A 22,975-nucleotide genomic window follows, 5' to 3' on the forward strand; every position below is an offset into this window, starting at 1 on the left:
TAACCAGCCTACTTATATTGAAAGAAATTGCCCAGAAAGTCCTTGCATGTGTTTCCCCCTAAATCAGAGGCACAAATCAGCACAAGCTTCATGCTGTGCAAAGGCAAAGCACCTGCTGCTCTGCAGGACACCTGTCCCAACAGAGCAGAAGACAAGCTAGAAAACAGCTGGGACCTTCCTCCCTTGAAGGTGATGCAGTAACAATCCCACAGTTCCTCAAGAACTGAGGGGAACACCAGCACTGGTTCTGAACCACATCGCTGCAGGTAGGTCCTTCTCTGTATTTAGGAAAGCTCAACTAGCCTTGCAATTGTTTTGGTACCTTGCTGAGACCGGAGCACAACAGCTCCCTGGCTAAGTGGGAATGGAAAGGGAGAGGTACACAAATGCAGTGGCAGGTGATGCAGAAACACAGTAATCTGTAACACAGATACTTGTTACAGGGCAGCTGACATCCTCCTCCACTGCAACAAAGATGAGGATGAGAGAAATACAGAAAACTTCAAAGAATTTGTAATGTCTTGCTACAGACAGGGAACAGACTGGAGCACTGACAGAGGAGTAGCTCAAGAGCAACTACCACCACTTTTTGAGAAATTTCCATGGAAACATGCAGGATTCTTCATCTCTGAAGAAATGACTGGCTGAGATTATCTGAAAGCTAACCAGGACTGGTTATGAAGGAGTCCACAATCATCTGAAAGCTGCTACTACCAACCACTAGGAAGCATGACAGACGTGAAGTAGTCACTATCAGCTCTGCAAACAGAAAAGCCTTCAGAAAACTTGTGGACTTGTTGCTGTCCTCCTCAACCAAGCCTCTCAGTCTGTCAACAGGAGACGGCTCTGCTTGGCGCAAGGCCTGCCGTGCTCCACAGAAGATCCACTTCGGGGAACAGGCTGGCAGAGACCATCAGTGTTCAGGGTTGCCTGTCCCTGCAAGAGGCCTCCAGTAACACCGAAGTTCTTCTGCCACCCAGCCCTGGGGACACTGCCCAGATTCTGTTCCTGCTCCTGTTGCTGCTACGCTGATCACCTATAGAGTAGAGGAGAACTGCTGATGCTGAGCAGCCACGAAACAACCCCACTGGGAAACAGCAGGTTGGCAGTACGCACTTTGAATGGCCCTTGAGCTGACAACCCAGCAGCTACAAGCCAAGCAATGAAAGTGCTGGAGTTCAGTCTGACAGGCAGCTGACAGGGTAAATCTCCCTTAGCGATGAGCTCTGACCCAGGATCCATGACTAGCTGGCATTGTGCCTGCAGTGCTTCCAACTCTGTGCTGACTTTTGCCCGTCTCTGTCAGTGAGGCTGAAGGTTTGGCTAGACCACCTCTGAAAGCTGCCTGCTCCTAACTGATGCTGTATCAAGCACACTTTCGGGAGGTCTTATGGGCTACAGGACCGACTTTATGGAAGGAACCTGTTGGTGTGATCCTTGCCATGTTCCTGGTGCAGGATTTTGCTTTTGGAAATCCTGAGCAGCAAAACCGAGATATTCATACAACCAATGCACACATTTTTGCCGTTACTTTGCATTATTTCCTATTCTTCACCTCTGTTTCCAATGATACCAAGTCTTCCAACACGAAGCCCTGAAACGCAACTGCATCTGGTGGTCACTCACAACACACATCACACCCACAAGCACTAAGAGGGCACAGGTGGCCTTGCAACCCCCATGGCTGGTACAGAGGGCAGTGGCTGCAGCAAGCAGGCGGGCTCTGTCCACCGAATTGCTCTCAGCCTCGCTGTTCAGCACTGGGCATTATCATGGCAAAACCACCACAGTGCTCATCATAGTATGCTGCCTTTTCTTTCTTCCCTCCCTCTCCCCCCCCCCCCCCCCCCCCCCGCCCCCAGCTTGTTTTTTACAGTTTGTGACTGTATTTGTCCTGTTATAACACTGATAATTGCCTGGCACACAGAAGGAAACCCTTCAGAGGAAAAAAAGCTTTCTAGACAAGATGAACTTGAAACGCAAAAACTAGCGAAATTTCATACCAGGGTCTGCTAAGAGCTGGTGACTGACTGCTGACTGAATCAGTAAGCAGTAAGAAGAAAAAGAGAGAAACGTTCCGAACTATTTCCATAAATGCCATCGGGCACCTTGACTCTGGCAGCTGAATTATGCACAGAAGTGCACTCAAGCCACCTTAAATGGCATCCCCCACCTGCAGCTGCATAAACAAGTACTGGCTGGCAACACTCAGGCACACAGCCCACGTGCTGACTGACTGCACTCTTCATTGCCTTCCTACAAATCTAGACAGTTCCAGGTGTTTTCAGGGCAATAAGCTAGCTGGCTGGCAAAAGTCCAGTCTTCAGAAAAGACAGTGCAGGATGCTGAAGTTCTCTGATTACACCAGCATCTCCTCTGAATGTCATGGATGTTTTGACTCAGAGTCTTTTCAGAAAAGGCATTAACAGCTCGACACATCCAAGACCCAAAAACTTCAGCTGATTCCCTTAGGCTTACAGCGGACCATGAGGAGCTATGCTGCAGCCCAGGGCTTCTCCCTAAGATATAACTGCCAAGTACTTGCTGTGCTCGACTCAAAATCACACATCCTAACACCTGCCAGAAGCAGCAGCTTCCTCTGCATGGCACTGCCCAGATCTTCCAAACCAAGGCACTAATTAGCTGTACCAAGGCCACAGAGCAAACAGCAAAGTAACTGCCACCTAAAATCAGACTGATGTTGCTTTGGCTGCAACATCACAGTCACAAAAGGCACATCAGGCAACCGTCCACACAGCACCAATACACAGCACATTTACCCTTTCCTAAACGCAGTGCTTACCCCTCTTTTACTCCCAGCTGAGGCAGTGCAGCTTGCTCAGCTCAACTACTAACCCCCCATGCTGAGGCCTCCGAGGTGCATGCACTCTGCCTTCCAAGCCTGCCTGGAGAATGGCCCTGAGGCTCCTTCTGCAACCCGCCCTGGCCAGGCTGCTGCCGGCCCCCTGCCGCTCCTGCGCCCCCAGGCAAGGCAACACCCCCGGGAACGAGGGCACGGAGGGGGCCGGGGCAAGACGGGGGATGCTCGGCCGACTCCAAGGGCTCCTGGCAGCACAGGCCTGGCTCCCCGCCCAGGCTGAGGCTCCCCGCAGCGATGCTGCCCTTCGCTCCCAGCGCCCTTGAGCTGCACCTGCGGGTGCCGGCGCTGCCCGCAACCCCCCCACACCCCGCCCCAGCACCGCCCGGCGCTGCTGCCCCCCGCCGCTTACCGCTCCGCCGCGTCCCGCTCGTCGATGCCGCATTTCTTCAGTCTCTGCCGCACCTGACCCAGGTCGCCACGGGCGGCCGCACGGTGCAGCTTGCCCAGGTCCTTCAGCCGGAGCTCGTAGGCACCGGTGGGGAAGGGCTTGGCGGAGCTGCCGGCCGCTGCCGGCCGCCCCTTCTTCCTCCCGAACCCGAAAAACCTCTTCATCCCGCGGCAGGGGCGCGGGCACGGTCCCGCCTCAGGGAAGAGATGGCGGGAGGCACGCGGCGGGCTGCGGCAGGCCCCGGGCAGGGCCGGGGGATCGGGGGCCCCGGGCAGGGCCAGGGGATGGGGAGTCCCGGGCAGGGCCGGGGGATCGGGGGCCCCGGGCAGGGCCGGGGGATGGGGAGTCCCAGGCAGGGCCGGGGGATCGGGGGTCCCGGGCAGGGCCGGGGGATCGGGGGCCCCGGGCAGGGCCGGGGGATGGGGAGTCCCGGGCAGGGCCGGGGGATCGGGGGTCCCGGGCAGGGCCGGGGGATCGGGGGTTTCGGGGCAGGGCATCGGGGGATCGGAGGGCCCCCGGGGCAGGGGGATCGGGGGGCCTGGGGGCCCCCGGGGCAGGGGGATCGGGGGATCGGAGGGCCCCCGGGGCAGGGGGATCGGGGGTCAGGGGGCCCCCGGGGCAGGGGGATCGGGGGATCGGAGGGCCCCCGGGGCAGGGGGATCGGGGCCCCGGGCAGCGGCCCGGTACGGCTGTCTACGGAGCGAACCACCAGAGGGCGGGAAGCCGAGCGCACAGGCTGCTCCTCAGCGCGGCAGCGGCGGACAGCGCCTCCCTCAGCGGCGAGCGCGGCGGTTAAACGGCCGGCGGGCTCTGCTGGCGGGGGCGGGGTCTGCTCCGGCGCGTGTCCAGCGCGAGTGACGTCACTTCCTGCCCCGCGGTGCCCGGCGGCTCCCACGCGGTGCCCGGCCGCGGCGCTGCCGAGCGGGGCCGGGGGCAGCGAGAGGCCCGGCAGGTGGCGGCGGCGCTGCGCCCCCCGCAGACCACTCGGGCCGCTGTCGGGAAGCCCGGGGGGGTGCCGGCGTACCGGGCAGCAGCAGCTCCCCGCTGGCCCCGGCGGGGCCCGCGCTGCGAGCACGCTGGGGGGCTCGGTCTAGTTGGTTTTAAAAGAAAATGGCTCAAACTGGGAAAGCGCTTGTCGTTCAGGGCAAGGGCATCTCGTCAGGGCGTTATGGCCAAAACAGCTCTGCGAGCAATTTGCCTCCTAGTTTGTTGAGCAGTCCTGCTTGTGTGCCATCGTTAGCCCTGGGCAAATGGATGCCAAAGGAACAAACAGCAAGGGTTAATATAGCGGGAGAGGGGCGGGGGGGGGGGGGGTGGGGGGGGGGGCCTGTAGGCATCATCTAGTTACCTGCCTTGCCAGGACAGGGTCAGAAAGTTACTTTCCAGTAAACGTGGCCGAGCTGGCACTGCCACAAAAGAACACAAACGTGCACGGAGGGTATGGAAACGTGGTCCAGAAATCAAAAGACAGGTCGTGCCTTTGGTATAGATAAGTTGGGAACCATCCTCCTATTCTACTGCTGCGGTGATGGCACTAAGTAGTTCAGCGTGGTGAAACCTTCCTATAAGTACCATATGGTTTTGGGGTGATGTCACAGTCCAGTATACCCTAGATGGTTTGACTCATGGAACACCTTGGCAGCACACTTCTTCCTCTTAGAAACTGCCTCTTGCCAGTGAGTTTGTGAAACATGGGAGAGATGGCAAAGAAAACCTGAATCAGAGAGAGGGACACACTTCACTGTGATTAGCACTGAAAATACTGATTACAACAGGACAGGAATCTGGTACCACTTTTTAGGGAGGAGATTCAGCCCTTTGAAATACCTTCTTTTTCTTCATCGCTAATAATGGTACAGCTCCTAAAACCTTCATTTTCCTTTCCGGAATGAGCCTTCACAGCTTTATCAAGCCTGTTCGCTCTGGCAGTGTTCTCGCCGACCAAAGTGGCTGATGTACAGACACTTTCCTTAGTTGATGCTCAGTGTATTAGCAGCATTCCGTTATTGCAGACGTGATCTCTAGAAGGAAGAACTATAATAATAATAATAATAATTTTTTAAAAAAAAAAAAAAAGACCGAAAAAAGACTTTTGCTGAAAACACAGCCAAGTAAATTCAGGTTGCAAAACCCGAATTCTATGAGTTTTGGGACATGGCTATGAGCAGCAGCCATTTCAAGAGTACCTCTGTAATCAGTCGGACCATTTAATGGGGGAATGGAGAGAAAAATGCATTTTTTAATTGAGTGTATTTGTTTTCTTCCAGACATTAGAAGAAAGGCAGGATTTTATTTACAAGGTGGCAATACAGAGTAAACACAATCCATCTCCGCTCTTTCCAGGAGGAAGTATTTCTTCTCCAGTGTTTTTTCAAGTGCACGCATGCTCAGCCACAAAAACTTGGGTTTTTTACAGGTCACTCCCCAGCCAAGACCAGGAGACTCTACAGTTCCTGTGCAATATTAAATGTTTCAGAATGGTATTAAACCCTCCCGTGATTACCCAGTTTTAGTTGGCAGGGACTTGGTAGCTGGCTGGGCTGAAATTCAGTTCCAGGCTTTGAAGATAAGAGGGTGCTGATGGGTCCTGTGGATATAGTATTATGGGCACAATGGGCACTATTTGTTTATTATTAGCCAGAAAGGATGCAAAACTAAAAACTAGAATCTATCACCCAGAGCAACCTCAAAAGCACTTCTGGGAACTCTGCTTCTGGGTCTCCAAGACCAGGAAAGACGGACTGAGTCAGCTACTAGTAAGCAATAAGTTACTGCATTCATTTTTTCTGCATCACCTCACACTGCATCGTGCCCTGGGAAGCAAAGACACCATTCCGAAAAGCAAACCCCCACCTGCCTCCTGCTCAACTCGTGCCTGAGACAGGCTTCAGGGGGTGACCTTGGGCAAGGCCAACTGCACAGAGTTGTTCCGAGTGATGGCTGCGTTACTCCCCTCTCTTCCGAGAGGGAGTAACTGGGAACTCTTCCCAACAGAGCCACTCCAGAACTTACACAAAGATACCCATCTAGCTTTTATTTGCTTCCTCCGTGACCCCCAAACGATAAGGTACTCGCAGCCTGAATGGCAGGGATAACAGAAAGCAATGATATGTAAGAACCTGACCAGAAGGTGCATGTGGTTCTCCTGGGTATTGCCTCGGTGCCTGGAGAATTTTCTGGGCTCACCTGTTGCAAAGTTCAGCCTTCTCCTCGTCCAGCTGAGCAACGCGCTCTTCAAGGTGGGATCTTGACTTCAAGTGCTCCTCCCATGTGCTGTGCAAGTCCTTGGATGTCAGAGCCAGCATATGCTGCTTCTGCATCTGTGAAAGCAACAGTGGCAGAAGAAAAAGTAAGGTGGCCGGAAAAGACAAGAGCGCAGGAGAATGCAGTAACTCACACAGAAACAGGCCTAAGCTCTCCTCCCCCCATCCAAGACCTATGGCCAAGGTTGATGTGGAGTGTAAAACACACCTTAGGAACCATAACCAAGAACAGCAGCTGGAGCTGATGGGAAGAAGGAATAGTCTAGAAGTGACAGGATGAGGTTGCAACTTTGGGGAACAAGATGACATGTCCACGCACACACAAAATCACCCTACAGCTTTCCTGCCAAGCTCCTCTGGTTCCCTCTATACTTCAGTTTTCATAAGAACACTGCAAAACGTGGTGCAAAAGTACAACATTCGCTCCTACTTTAAACAGCTACACTCAGATTTCTTCATATAGTTACAGACATTAAGGACATTAGTTTTCAACTTTTTTTCCAACTCCTTTTGCAAGTGCAGCTTGTCTCTCTCCAGGTCATTGTGGTAGCGTGTAGTAACTTCAAGTGAAGCTTCTGGCATAGATTGCTTTTTAAGTGCATCAGCAAGCAGCTCCTGCTGCAGTTGTCCAACCATGCCCTAACGAAACAGTTAAATGAGCATGAAGAAAGGTCTAAGAACATGAAATACGCCTTTAACTTATTTTATTATACAATTAGACCTGTCTTTAGATTGAACCCAAAGGTATGAAATTTTGCCTGCCACCAGCAGGCATCTGCGCAGATGATGAACCTCTCGTCATCTTTCTCAGCTGAGCACCTTCAACTATCAGCAGCTGTTCATGAGGATTTCTGGTTCCTAACACATAAAAAAGGCTCAGGTATTGTTCTTCCTTGAACAATACACAAGCACACACTGCAATCAGGTATTTTTTTCTAACAAAACCCAAAGAAATCTGTTGTGATCTAAGAGCCATAGTATGACTGCAAATATTACTCTGGTGACTGAAGGCAGGACTTTGTATTAGATTGTTCTTTCTTCTGTTTCTTCACTATACAAATACAATTAAATGAATACAAATATCTGAAAGCTCTTTTGAGATACACTTTAAGAGTATGTTGAATCACATCCTCTTGTAGTCTTCTTACCGAGCTCGTTTTAGAATAACAACTGCCTTTATACTGATAGATTAGGTTTACAAAATTCTGGATAGCTCATATATATATATATATATACACACACACACACGATCTTCAAAAGGAGCCTGTTATTTTGGTAGTAAGAATACAAAGCAAGTCACAGATTAAAATGATTGACAGTACTGCTGGAGTGTGGCTACATATCATAAAAGAGAAGGGAAAGCTTAAGGTCACTGTCTGACATGAACTTTGAGGAACAGGCAGGCCCCTCAGAATCCTCAAAACACATACAGAAATCAACAGCTGGACATTACTAATACTCTTCAATCTAGATAGCAACCAAAAGAGAAACTGTAGAAGAATGGCTGCAGAAGCGTGGCCTTAGAATCTCTGAAGATCTGCACAATCCAGGCCTGGTACTAGAATTGTCCTGTAATCAGAATTGTGCTGAAGTTGCTGTGCTGAAGTTAACAAGAAAGGTAGCCTTGAGCTATTCTTGAATCCTGAGACCAAGTAATTATGTTGTGCCAACAGGCCATGGCTGTAACAAGCTACAGCTGCTGGGAAAGCAGGTGCAGGGCCAAGAAAGAGAGGGAGCGGTATGGGAAAATAGGGAGTAACAAACTACAAGGCTGAAGCACAGCAACACAATTAGCTACATGGATAGAATGCTTATTTTAGTCATGATAATTAGGGGTGTGAGAACCGCGTGCGTTTAGAGACTACTAACCAATTCTATTTCTGCTTTACGAATGTGCATGTGTATCGGTTCTATATAAGTAGCGTTAGAAACTAAGTTGAGCAAGATGCATAACTCATATTGAGCGTCTTCTTGACTCAGGCGAACCCTTCTTCCAACAAGAAACTATTTTTTCCCCTCTGTAGAAGCTTCATATAAATCCAACCCCAACCACTTCACTTGTCTCTTCATTTCTCATCCCTCGTGTATTGGACGGTTCCTGCTTTTATACCACTCTCATTCATGTCATCAGTGCAATACTTATACAAAAACCATCAAATACAAAAACTATTCTATAGGGCATATGTCTTAGGGTTAAGACTTAAGGTTAAATCTTAAGGTTTAAGTCTTAGGGTTAAGTTTTAGGGTGAAGTCCTAGGGTTAAGTTTTAAGGTTAAGACAGGGTTAAGTCTTAGGGTTATGTCTTAAGGTTAAAGTCTTAAGATTAAATCTCAGGGTTAAGTCTTAGGGTGAAGTCTCAAGTATAAGGCTCAAAGTTAAGCCTCAGGGATATGTCTTAAGGTTTAGTCTTAAGGTTCAGTCTTAGAGTTAAGTCTTAGGGTTAAGACTCAAGGTTATGTCTTAGGGTTAAGTCTTAAGGTTAAGTCTTAGGGTTCAGGCTTAGGGTTCAGGCTTAGGTTTAAATTTTAAGGTGAAGTGCGGCAAATGAAGAGACGGGACACAGCTTGATGCAAGCAAGTTGTCGGTTTATTAGTGATTTTCTTACACTTGTATACATGTCTACCTTCTACATATTACACACTGATTGGTTAAATCTTAAGCGTAAAAAACACTGATTGGTTGATATTTAAGGCACACCGTTGAAACAATAGGAACTTATTAGTTTACCTTGACATAGCAACAGTTTCTATTCCAAAGTTAGGAGGTTTCTTTCTAGGCGGCTTTCTTGATTAACAAAGTTACATATCGGCGCCATCCGTTCCCTTATCTGGCTACTTGTTTCTCTGTCCGCCTGGCTGCCTCCTCAGCTGTAACGGCTCAGGGGTCTGCAGTTAGCTTGTTCCTTGGTTCCCAGGGCTTGTGCCCTGCAAGTTCTAACAAGTCTCTATTCATCAGGCTATCAGTACTTGGACTCCTGTCCTTGAGGCCTTGTCCTACATCTCCCCCTTCCTGTTGCACAAAAAGAACCCCTGAAATCAAACGAGTTATTAATTTTTGTAGGCATTGTAAAAGACAAGGTGTAAGTAATAAAACAAACAAAAAAGCAACTAAAGCATATATAATCATCTTTACTAAACTTCTTAACCATCCTGAAATGCCCCAACCACTAAACAGCTTATCTAACCAATCCCAAGTGTCACTTTGTTGAAGATGAGAAACTCCATCCCTCAATCTTTGGATGCTAGCATGAATTGATTCCGAATGATCTGAAAGGTTCATGCAACACATCCCTTCAAACTCTTCACAATCATGACCTTGTGCCAGAAGCAAAAAATCTATTGCAGCTCTATTTTGTAATGTCGCGTGGCGAACACTATCAACATCTAATAAAAGACCAGACAGGGCACTGCTTGTGGCATTAGTTTGTTTGGCAAGCTAACAGCCAAGCTTATCTAATGTTGCCAGAGCCTTTCCTGCAGCAGCTCCAGGCAACAGAAGAGATGCAATAAAGCATTGGCCAAAGGGCCAAAATTGCATGTTATCATCACAATCGGAGGCAAATGCATGAACGCCACGCTTTGTCCTTCGAGAGTAGCGATGTTGTAAAATCATAGATGTGTTAGGAGTCAGGACGGAAAGTCTCCCTAAGCTACACGGACCTCCTTTTATATGAGAAGGAATGACAGGCCATGCTCTATCACCACAAATAAAAAATACTCCAGCAGGTAGTGAGAGCAGAGCATTGCTAGATTTAGACAAGTTGTTAGCAGTGTAATTACACCAGATACTTGCATTTCTAAAAACAGGATGAATAGGGGAAACGTCCCATGCCCTAGATTGATTCTTTCTCGTGTAGTTAAATTTTATGCAAAAATCCATTTTTACTGAACCAAGGAGTTCAATTTCCTGTGGTTCCAGAGTAGCCAGTGGGAGATGGAGTATCCATACATCCCAATTGTCTGTCACATTTTTTGATACGTTTTTGGGTGGAAAAAGACTTTGAAGGCCCCTAGGTATAGGCCATTCATCTAATGGTAAGCCCACAAGACATGTGGAAAAAGGCTGATCCGGAGTGGCCATAGCAAGACACAGAGTATGCTGTCCAGTCAAGTTCGCCAACGTGACCCAAACATTTACCTTTGGTAGAAAAGGGGGATAAGAGCTACCTTCAATAGGCCAAGGTCCAGGTATGAACATCATTATCCATATTACTGAAAATGCTTGTTTCTCTTTTTCTTTTTCCATTGTTGTTTTACAACCAGCCATTCTTCTGGTCGTACTGTCCATGACCAAGGCACTGCAATTGATTGTCCACACTCTAATCCTACAGTAATGTTCTTGTTAATAATATAAATTCTGCTTGCTAATACAATATATTGAAAGAACAACCGTGCAATAGCCTGTACTTCTAGGCTTTCAATCAATGATAAAACATTTGCAAAAACTAAGTTTGGCAAAATCTCAGAACCTAACCCTATAACTCCCTCTAATTCCAAAAGAGGTTTTCCCATAAAACATTCAGCCCACTGTATATGATTAAACCTTAATATTTGATTATTACACTCAGAACACATCCAATGACCCCATCTGTCCCTTAGTCTTACAACTCGCCAGCGATCGTGATCACAGAGTTCACAATGAATCTTGATCCACGGTCGACAAGATGGTCCATGATCATAGCAACATAACTGTAGAAATAGAGACACTGTCCAATCTGGTTCATGACAGTGTCGTTGAAAGTCGATGTAATGGAAGATAATATCTGTTAGCGGTGCCGTCAGTGCGTTGGGGATCTGGTCTGGTCCAAACGTATTACCTTTGTTAAGTGGTTTAATCCAGGGCGATATTGTCCGTTCCAAGAGCTGTAAAAAGTGAAATCTAGATGCTATATCCTGAATTTGGTTACCTGACATTAATGCAAAACAGAAATCCTCACACAGTTTTTATTTCATTCTGTAGGGTCAGTGTCGGTATCAGTTGTCTGCGGTAAAAGTTCACGGAAAGGTTGCACATTCTTTGCTGGGATCCATCTGGGTCCTTTTTCTGCGGAGACACAAGCATAACCTTTTCCCCATGTAACAAGAGGATATGGTCCCATGATTTTACCTGTTTCTGGATCTCGAACCAATACTGGGGCTTTAACCCGTGCCTCGAAGGAGGTATTTGCAGTAAAATGTCGAACTATCGGTGGGTTGTTATTTATTAAAGAACAATTTAAAAAATTAAAAACATACAATGCTTTCTGTAACCGTTCCTCCGGAATAGCCATTCCCATTCCCCCTTTTTGTTGTTGTAATAAACGTTTTGGAGACTGATGAGACCGTTCAATGAGAGATTGACCGGTGGGGGAATGAGGAATGCCAGTAATATCAGTTATACCCCATAGGGCAAAAAAGGTTTTTATAGTTGTTGAAACATAAGCTGGACCATTATCTGTCTTTATCTTTGAGGGAATACCCAAAGTAGCAAAAGCATGCATTAAATGTCTACGAATATCTCGTGCCTTTTCTCCTGTGTGACAAGAGGCAAACAAGGCACCTGAAAATGTAGCAATGGAAGAGTGGATATATTTAAGGTTACCAAATTCAGAATCATGTGTGACATCTGTTTGCCATAATTGTAGGCTTTGTAATCCTCTAGGGTTAACTCCTGCAGCAATTGATGGGAAAGAATGTTTTTGACAATCAGGACAGACAGCAATAATATTTGACGCTTGTTGAGAAGTAAGGTCAAACTGTCGCTTAAGAGCTCCAGCATTTTGATGGAAAAAAGAGTGACTTAGTTTAGCTTGTGCAATGTGGTCTGGCAGTACTTGAACTGGTAACGTCAATAGATCAGCTCGTCGATTGCCTTCTGCAAGAAAACCAGGTAGTGAGGTGTGAGACCTAATATGCATAACAAAATAAGGTGCAGATCGAGAGTCCAAAAGGAAAATAAGTTCCTGTAACAGGGTAAAAAGTTGTGAATGTGAAACATTCCGCAGCACAGAAGCTTCGGCTCATGTAACAATACCTGCAACATAAGCAGAATCAGTAACAAGGCTGAGTGGTACGTTCCATTTTCGGAAAACGCCAACAACTGCATTCAGTTGTACTATTTGAGGTGAACCGGAGACTGTCTCTATGTCCGAGTCCCATCGTCTCTGCTGATCATCCCACCATAGGAGAACAGATTTATGTGATTTGCCTGATCCATCTGTAAACACAGTAAGTGCCTGTAAGGGTTGTTTGCTTCTTCTGGGTTTTAACATCAGACGAAAGTCAATGTTAAACAGTTTGTGTGAAGGTGGATGGGAAGTTATTTGACCTGTATAGTCGGCAAGTGTCATAACAAAGGTGTCTGATTACCGATAAAGCCATTGTAAGTATACCGTTGTTATTGGTAGACAAATACAGACAAAATCCTTCCCTGATAAGGTTAACAGGCGTGATCTAGCTTTAACAATCAGAGAGGCAAACATTTCATGTTGTGTCAAAATAGTTTTTGTAGACTGGTTAGGTAAAAAGATCCATTCAATAATCGACAGGGGGTCTGAGTTCTGAAGGTCCCATTGAAATATCAGGGCATGAGGCTGTCGAGCAGGGTTTAAAATAATCAAGTAAAAAGGCAGTTCAGGGGCCCATAGGTGGGCCTGTCGAGAAGCGATAGCTGAGGCAACCTTTTGTAAAGATGTATCTGCTTCAGAGTTAAGATTACGTGGAGAACAAAGATTAGTGTCCCCTTTTAGTAGGTCAAACAGAGGACCCAAGTCTGTATTAGAAATTCCCAATAGTGGTCAAACCCAATTTATTGTTCCCAGTAATTTTTGTGCATCATGCAGTTTTCTTACATTGGTATTGATCTGCAATGGTTGAGGAACAATAGTTTGTGCTCTTATTCGCCAGCCCAGATATTTCCAAGCGGGAAACTTCTGGACCTTTTCTGGTGCTATACAGAGACCTGCCGAATTCACGGCATCTGTGACAAGGGCTACAGCTTTCTCCATGACTTTGTGATGTGCTGCCACTAAAAGGTCATCCATATAATGATACAATAACACAGTAGGCATAGCATTTCGGACAGGACTGAGTATTTTTGCAACGTACCATTGACACATTGTAGGGCTATTTTTCATACCTTGAGGCAGTCCAACCCACTGATATCCCTGCAACGGAGCTTGCATGGTGATGCTTGGAAATGAAAAGGCAAATTTTGGGGCATCATCTGGATGTAACGGGATACTGAAAAAACAATCTTTAAGATCTAGGACAGTTAGATGCCAATGTCGAGGGATCATAGTTGGGGACGGGAGCCCGGGTTGGAGGGCTCCCATATCTTCCATAGCATCATTAATTTTTCTAAGATCATGGAGCAAGCGCCACTTGCCAGTTTGTTTTTTAATAACAAAAACCAGTGAATTCCATGGGCTAGTAGAAGGTACAATGTGTCCTTGGGACAGTTGTTCTGAGACTAAGTTTTGAAGTGCGCGAAGTTTTTCCAAAGGAAGGGGCCATTGATCCACCCAAATAGGAACATCAGTCTTCCAGGTTATTTTTAGGGTGTTGCGCACTTCAGTGGCCCCATCTAAAAATGTGTACGGATGGACATTCCCCATTGTGACAATATATCACATCCCCACAAAACCATAGGGACAGGCAGCGTAAAAGGTTTAACAGAAGCCACATGTCCCTCTGTGCGGATAACTGGGTAGCTGAAAAAGGTCTCATAGACATAGTCCAGCTGGCTGGACAAAAATGCACATCGCTCTCAGCTTCTCTGAAGTAAAGCAAAATACACTGTCTTTGGCTGTTCTTGTTACACAATAACAGGAAGATTTCGGTGGGAAAAGAATGTTGCAGGTGGGAACAGAAAACTACAGAAGAGAAACTAGGGGCGGGCTTGGTATTTAGGCAACTAACCAATAATGAGCTTAACTTTTGTAATATGTATGAGCTAATTATAAGAAGGCATAAAAGGTGACTGTAAGGGACAATAAACGAAGTCTGCTGATCACTCATATTGAGTGACTGTGTCTTCCCTCCGTCGCGACAAATGGCGCCCGAACAGGGACCCTAGAGAGGGCTGAACCTGCGAGCCACGGTTCGACGGAGATTCGGGTACCGGTCCTGAAAGCAGCGCAGGAGGCGGCAGGGCACAGTCCCCGCGCCCGGGAGCACCTACAGAGGGTCCCGCCGGCCACGCGTCGCCGAAGTCTCGCAAAGGCTGCAACAGCGCTGACGAAGGTGTGGAGAGACAAGCGACGTACGATTCGCTCATATGCTTTTTAGAAAAGCGGAGCGGTCAGGACATAGATTGTAAAAAGGCATTACTCGGGTTATTAGCGTATGGGATAGCATCCGGGACCCCCGCGGCAGCGGCGAGCGGCGGCGCAGCCCGGCAGGCCCCTTCCCGGCCGCGGTTTCTCTCCAAGGCGGCACCCCCACCCCCACCCCTCCTCCGATCGGTGCCATGGCGATGCAAGCGGCCAAGCGAGCTAACATCTGGCTGCCCCCAGAGGTCAATCGGATCCTCTATATTCGGAACCTGCCGTATAAAATCACAGCGGAGGAAATGTATGATATATTTGGGAAATACGGACCTATTCGACAAATCAGAGTTGGAAACACTCCTGAAACAAGAGGAACAGCTTAAGCTTCTCAAGGAAAAATACGGAATTGATTACAAACCCACCAAAAAAAAAAAAAAAAAAGTGCTTCAGATATTCAGATATCCCCTACAAGAAATGGGTTTCTGCCTTGAACTAGCAAACATCTCTGTGTTTAAAAAGAAGCCTTTTTGCCTTGATGGAGATAATTTATTCTGTATTTATGCTGTATTCTGAATGTGGAAATTGGTTGGGACTAGGAGGCTGGCTTAAAGGCATTTTGCAAACGGGATTATTATTTTTGATCATTATTGTAATAATAGGTTTTTGATCATAACCAGCCAAAATTATTTGTAAGCATTAGGCATATCTGAAGAGAATGCCTTTATTTGAATCAGCAGTTAAGGTGTAGTTTAGTCTGATGCTGTGGTTTTATCTGCTCCTGGTGAATTTTTGAAGTGATGAAATCAGAGATACTAAGAGTTATGAGGTAATAAGATAATAATCTAAGTAAGAGTGCTGTCTTTTATGTCTACAAGTGCAATATGCTTTTATGTAGCAGAGAGAAACTTTGACAATAATGTTGCTTGAGCGAGATGTGCATGTGACAACTTGGGAAAAGGGATATCACAACTGGAGTGCAACAGTGTTTCTATGTCTGGCAGAGTAAAATCTTTCAAGACCTGAGTTTAGACAGTCTAAAATAAATTGTTAGTATTCAGAAAACCCATCTTAAGCCTCTTTTGCTTCCATAGTGTTATGGAAGTCAACTGCTATTGTAGAGAATTAATGATTTTTTAATACATATTAACAAATACTACTATTTTAACTTGAGGCAGTTGAGTGAGAAATACTCACGTGTAGCATTTGAGGGAATGTCAGCATAAATCGCACTTACAGTAAGACTGCATTTTTAATTACTGTACTCGTTAAGATTTGATGATGCCATAAGGCTAAGGCCTTTTATCACAGATTGGTTCTGAACTAAAAGGTGTGTGCACACGTAGATATGCACATTTGTGTTATTTTCCTTAATTGGCTACAAAATAATATAATTAGGTTGGGGACTAGATCTTGGGAATTTGTCTATTACACTTCTGTTTGTTAAGGAACGTGCATAACATACAGCACCCATGTAGGCTTGGCTTGTGGCATAGTTGTCAAATTTAGCATAGACATTCAGACAGATAAGCAACGTACTCTTCTTGTGTGTATCACCTACAAGCCATTATGGATTAGTGTGTAAATCTGTATGTAACTGTTGAAAAATCCACTTATGAATGTATATAGCTTAGAACTAATTTCCCCCCTTTGTTAATTCTTTGATATCAATGAGGTATTCTTCAGAAAATGTATGGACTGGTTGGTTGCATAAGGGCAGTTGTTATTTGGACAGAAAATTGTTAATGGTCAGGGATTTTCCACTAAAATATTTGCAAATATTCCTAGTCAAACACCAGTTTGGTTTCTTTTTGGGTTTTGAGCTTGCATTAGTCCATGTTCAGAACTTTAAAATTACCTTTGAATTTTTTAAACTTTTTATATCACTGGAACAGAAAGAGCATCTAAATTAAAGCTTCAAGCTAACTTTATTTTTCAAGTATTTCTGGAATTATCCTTCTGAACTGAGATTTTATAAGTTGGCTGTGTATTTTCCTGTGTTAAAACGCTGTTATTGAAAATGGTCAACCAGGCCTATGTCGCCCAAAATAAAAACGGGGGAATTGTGGATAACTGGCTAGCTGAAAAAGGTCTCATAGACATAGTCCAGCTGGCTGGACAAAAATGCACATCGCTCTCAGCTTATCTGAAGTAAAGCAAAATACACTGTCTTTGGCTGTCCTTGTTACACAATAACAGGAAGATTTTGGTGGGAAAAGAATGTTGCAGGTGGGAACAGATAACTACAGAAGAGAAACTAGGGGCGGGCTTGGTATCTAGGCAACTAACCAATAATGAGCTTAACTTTTGTAATATGTATGAGCTAATTATAAGAAGGCATAAAAGGTGACTGTAAGGGACAATAAACGAAGTCTGCTGATCACTCATATTGAGCGACTGTGTCTTCCCTCCGTCGCAACACCTCTGGTCTTTGAATTCAAATTAGTTCCAAACTCTGACGACTGTTACCGGTCCCCCCTATGCCAGCCAGTGTCTGAGAGACATTAGTCAGTGGCCATTGCGGAGGCCATTTGGCTTGAGAAATTACTGTGACATCAGCTCCAGTGTCAATGATCCCATTTAGTGCTATTTGTTGGTCATTGTAAATAAGGGTACACTGATACATAGGTCGCTGTGGAGAAATGGATTGTACCCACAAAATGTGAGGTAACCCTGTGGATCCAAAACCTCCTCTCCTCTGCGGAGGATGATCAGTGATAAGAGAGTTTACCCTTGCTGGAATCAGAATCAATTGTGCTATTCGACTACCCTGAGGTGTCGTAGAAGGTGGAAATGGAGTCTGTGCCATGATTTTGATTTCATCCACACTGTCAGAGTCAATAACACTCGGTAAAACAAAGAGACCAGACAATGTTGTGGAAGATCTACCAATTAACAGATCTTGTGTATCAGGGGGTAATGGTCCTTTGACATTTGTTGATAATAAATGAACCGAGGAATTGAGCAGTGTTACTGTGTGTGAGGTTGCCAGGTCCAGTCCGTCGCTGCCTGAGGTTGCTGGACAGAGACTTGAGGTGTCGGTGCTTCTCTCCGAGGTTGTTGAAATGTCAGCTGTGGCATTTGTGTCTGCGCGCGTCGCTGCCCCGCGCTCCGTGGTCGGTTTCCCTGTATCGGTTGTCCCTGGAAGTCATACTTAGGTCAACATCGATTAGCATAATCACGCCCTTTCTGACATTTCGGACAAAATCCAGGACCAGGAGGTTGTTGTTTATTCCCCGCAGCCCGCCCAAGACAATTTCTCTTTAGATGACCAGGCTTACCACAACCATAGCAATTCCCCACACCATGCGTCGCTACAAAAGCAGCAGCCATAGCTTCAAACTTATGGTCAACCGTACCGATTCGGTTACATGCTTCCACCATTTCCACCAGAGTGGGGTTCGGGTTGGGAAGAGACTTCAGTAGCCTTTTACAATCAACATTAGCATTTTCAACAGCTAGTTTTGTTAACAATATATCCCGAGCTTCCGCATTATCTACTTGACGTTCCAAAGCCTGTTTTAGTCTATCAATAAACTGCATATAAGGTTCTCGAGACTCCTGAGTGATGTTAGTAAAGGCTTTTTGTGGCTTTTGTACGTCAGGGACCTGGAAAAAAGCCTTTTTCGCCTCTTCTGTAATTGCCTCGAGAGCCGCACGGGGGCAGTGTTGAGCCTGCGCTACCGGATCAGCACGTGCACCGGTGCCCATAAGATGCTCTATTGCCAGTGTAGCTGATGCAGCATCATTATGGTTAACGTACGTGAGCAGGAGTGCTTGCAGTCCCCCTCTCCAGTGCGACTCCCATAACGTGTACTGAGTCGGGGTTAGCAGCAATCGTGCTAAAGATTTCAAATCATGAGGAGTCATGACATCAGCATCAAACACAGAAGATAACAGACTTATAAAACAGGGAGAAGAAATACCACGTTCCGTAACCGTGCGGCGCAGTTCTTTAACAACCGAAAAAGAAAGAGCCTCCCATCGTGCTCCACCTGCCCGACCCTGAGTGTACAAGACCGGAGCAACTATAGTCTTAGCTATTTCTAAATCCCCCTCCTTTAAGGCTTGTTTCTTTATTTTTGCCCACACATCACGTAGATCAGGAGGGTATAAATCAGGTTCTTGTTCAGGCTCTACCAGTCCTGGGTCAAAGGGATCTTTTTCTGGCAGATACCCCACTGCATTGACACCCAAGGGTTTAGAGCACTGTGATTTAGAGGCTGATAAGGAAAGGGCTAGAGGAGCTTGCGACTCCTCCTCCTCTCCTTCCTCTGCCTTTTCTTTTTGTGCTTTTATAGTCTCAAAAATAACTCTCCATGAAGTGAGCAGAGGGTGGGACTCAGTATTGCCTTTTGTCGCAGAATCCCACAATTTCACCCCTGTGTCGTCCCAATGTTCCCGCGTGAAAATTGTAGTTGCAGTCACTGCAGGCATATTTACTTGCACCCACTTAAGCATTGCTTTAAGGTCATGCCCAGAAAGACTTTTCTCATGTTTGTTAGGGAGACCTTTCATAAGCTCATAAACATCTCTTTCCGGGGACGAAGCCTGATTCCCCATTACGAATTTCCCACAGCTCACCTCTCAACTCCGGAGGGATTTCTGGCCGGCTCCCGCTTCCTTTCAGCAGATCATTCAAAGTTCTGTGGGATTTGCTGCATGTCGCTCAGTCAGGCGATTCGAGAGTCCGTCCACATCAGATCCTTCACCGGATCATGTCGGGGTCACCAATTTGCGGCAAATGAAGAGACGGGACGCAGCTTGATGCAAGCAAGTTGTAGGTTTATTAGTGATTTTCTTACAATTATACATTTCTACCTTCTACATATTACACACTGATTGGTTAAATCTTAAGTGTAAAAAACACTGATTGGTTGATATTTAAGGCACACCGTTAAAACAATAGGAACTTATTAGTTTACCTTAACATAGCAACAATTTCTATTCCCAAATTAGGAGGTTTCTTTCTAGGCGGCTTTCTTGATTAACAAAATTACATATCGGCGCCATCCGTTCCCTTATCTGGCTACTTGTTTCTCTGTCCGCCTGGCTGCCTCCTCAGCTGTAACGGCTCAGGGGTCTGCAGTTAGCTTGTTCCTTGGTTCCCAGGGCTTGTGCCCTGCAAGTTCTAACAAGTCTCTGTTCATCAGGCTATCAGTACTTGGACTCCTGTCCTTGAGGCCTTGTCCTACAGGGGAACACAGACAGACAGGCTGATTCTTTGCACCAGCACTCTGCTGCCTCTCGGCACAGTTCTTTGTGTGACTTTGTGGGTGATGCAAGGTGAGGGGGTCGCTCTGAGCCAGCTGGCGTTTCCGCACCAGGCCAGAGGCGCAGGATCCCTTTGGGCACAGCTGTTCTCTCATCTTGCGTTCACTGCTTAGATTTAGTTTAATGCCCTGTCCTATCCTCAAACAGCGTGGCTGTAGCAAACTGAAGAGGAAATGCCCTGCGGTCCCTGGCTCCCTGAGCTTGTGAAATGATCTGTTGCTTTGGGGAGGGACTGAGAAATGGTTTTACGTCATTCGTATGGAAGGTAAAAATGATGTTGGCCTAGGGCAGTTCTCCATACTGCCCAAGTGACGTAAGAGCTTAACCTCACCGAGGTAGGCTTTGCAGAGGACGCTGCTTCCTTTAAAATGTGATTTATTAGTATGAATTAGCATTCATTTTGGGTGTGGAAGTAAATTGGTTCCCATGAAGGGCAAATTGCTGCTCTTCAACTAGAGAGAAGCAGCAGAGCAACAGATGAACATCACCCCAAATAGAAGTAGGGTGAGAGAACCCCCAGGAGCACTCATGTCCAGTACTTTGTCCCTTGTCTTGCCCTTGAACTGGTGAGTGTGTGGCATTAGGGAGCTGTGCCAGCAAGGTCCTCTGCACAGCTTCAGCGACACCACGGCAGTTTCTGCCGAACTGGGTTTTGTGCTCCTTGCAGGGCATTGGGGGAGGGATGTGGGCTGCTTGGTGAGGAGCACATGAGGATTATACAGCAGAACCAGAATGTTGTACAAATCAGACTTTTTGTGTCGTACTTGATGGAGTGTGAGTCAGCAAAGTCCCACAGTGCTGTCGCTCAGCTAGAAATGCATCAGTAGCATGGTCAGGATGTGCAGAGCACCTTGCAAAGCCCTTGGCCAAGAGGCAGGCTTTGGGAAATGGTTCTGTAAAGCCACCTGCGCTGGGCTTGCAGTTGCTTGCCTGCAGAGTATCTGTGCTAGTTGTGGAAGGCTCAGGAGTGCTGCCTTTGAACAACCTCTACATCCCTGATGCTGCACGATCCACAGGGACTGTGGGTAACCCAGTGAACTGGGATGCGGGTCTTCCTGATGGGGAGTTGGTTTGTATAATTCTCTTGCTTTGAATCTGTTCTTCCCTGGGGTAAGTCTGACTTCAGTGAAGTCACTCCTGATTGAAAGGAGTAAAATTGTGGCTAAGCCCTAAGTAATCGGGCCATGTGAGTTGTTAGTGGCTGAAATGCCACGTAGCCCTTTCTTGGAAAATGAGCAGTTTCCTGCTGTCTCGCAGTCATTTGGGAATGTGCCACGTGCTCGGACTGTCAGAAAAGAAATAGCTGATGTGCCTCTTGGTTTATTGGCACTTGTGTTATAAATTAACTGCTAATTTTTCTGCTGGGCAACATTTCCAATTTGTTACTCTTGCTGCTTCTGATTTGCACGTTTCTGTTTTATGGCTCCAGTTGTACAGCGTGGGTGTTCTCGTGCCAGCCCCTGTTCCCACGTGTTCTTGCGTTATGGTCTGACGGCCTCTGCTGAATTGGAAACCATTGTGGCACTGACTGGCAGATAAACAACAGACAGAAATACTTCCATTTGTGCGTCCTACAGGCTTATTAATAGTTTATTGTAAAGGAAGAAGGAAGTAAGAAGCACATAAAAACATAGCAGAGCTTATTCTGTGTTGTCCTCTTGCTCTTTTCACTGTAGCAGTGCACTGTTTTCAGGCAATGCAAGTTCAGTCTGTGAGGTTTGTGAAATTCATTGCTGATGCTCCGTGGAGACTGAATTAATGCTCATTGATTACTCTGAAATACGACAGGACAGCGAGTTATTGCATTACTGAAATGAAGTCCTTTAAAAGTCAGCCCAGCCCTGTCAGATGTTTTGTTGTGCACAGAAGCTATTCAAAGAATACTTTTAAGATGACTCTTGTGAGGAGGAAAGGGGCAGAAGACCAAGGCAAATGGCCTGGCGCCACATGAACGTGAAGCCAAGTGACTCATTTCAAAGACTCCTGCGAACCGGCAGGTGAGGGGGGCAGGCGGAGGGGCACCCCCTCTGCTGCAAACAGATCTTCATCCTCCGGTCTCTCCTGTCTTGTGATGGCCCTTATTTTCCAGCCTTTCTGATATCAGGGTTTCAGCGGGAGCTTTCCCTGCTTGGCTTGCCGTGTTACCTCATGCTACAAGGATCTTTTCTGTGCAGGTTGGCTGCTGCAAGGAGTTCGGTGAAGCATTTGGGATAGGTTATGCAGGGAAACTGACATCTGAGTTTGGGGTTCTGGGCAGTTAGGGTTGATATTGGTGTGACAGTAATTACTGTTAGCCTGAGTTTACAAAGAGCCTGAAACAGCACCGAAGACGAGCAGCTGCTTCAGTCTCAGTGGGTGCCAGTTCAGATGCCAGTGGTGAAACCTGGAAGGCCAGAGCTTGTAATTTACTGCTTGTCACAGGGGAGCATGAGAAGGGGAACCATCGTACAACTGTCTGCATCTTCCTTGAAACTGAGAGGGGAGTTGTATGCAGGATGAAGTCGTATTTGCATGAAAACCTATAGCCTGAAGCTGTGTCTAAACACAGCAAACTTTAAAGCATAGATGGGATGCAACCCCTCTGTCATCCAGGCACGTTTATTTAGAAACCTGGTCTTAAACAGTCTGCTAAGGGTTTGCAGTTGCAAAGCAGAACAACATTTTGCACTGGTCTCAACTGTGCCCCTAGGCTGCAAGCAAGGGCGTAGCAGAGTTAGCGCCCTGGTAACAGGAGGCAGTGCTGCAGTAGAGACTTTGCAACCTCTTACCCCCAAGGGAGGGCAATTCAGCTTTCAAAAGCTTAAGGGACCATGGGTTCACAGCGGCACAAACAGCCAGCTTCTGCCTAGCACCCCTCCTGCCTTGGCTTTCCCCCTGTTTGGGCTGATGCTGCATTCAGCCTGGTGCAAGGTCCCACTTTGGTG

At 46.7% G+C, this 22,975-nt stretch overlaps 3 long non-coding RNA genes across 4 annotated transcripts in view; 1 reads left to right on the forward strand and 2 right to left on the reverse strand.

The window, feature by feature from the left end:
- Positions 1-4,593, forward strand: part of LOC308057165 — a 153,159-nt gene extending 148,566 nt beyond the window's left edge. Inside the window, exon 3 of the long non-coding RNA XR_013925163.1 lies at positions 4,558-4,593. This is a non-coding gene — a long non-coding RNA (uncharacterized lncRNA). The remainder of the gene's footprint in view (positions 1-4,557) is intronic.
- The window catches only part of LOC308057163, a 374,427-nt gene that overhangs the window by 76,055 nt on the left and 275,397 nt on the right, over positions 1-22,975 (reverse strand). The gene's annotated exons all lie outside the window — the stretch shown is intronic.
- LOC308057164 overlaps positions 1-22,975 on the reverse strand; it is a 372,076-nt gene that overhangs the window by 75,434 nt on the left and 273,667 nt on the right. The window lies entirely within an intron of this gene.

Source organism: Falco punctatus (assembly GCF_963210335.1).
Source record: "Falco punctatus genome assembly, contig: scaffold_50, whole genome shotgun sequence".
NCBI classification, from domain to species: Eukaryota; Metazoa; Chordata; class Aves; order Falconiformes; family Falconidae; genus Falco; species Falco punctatus.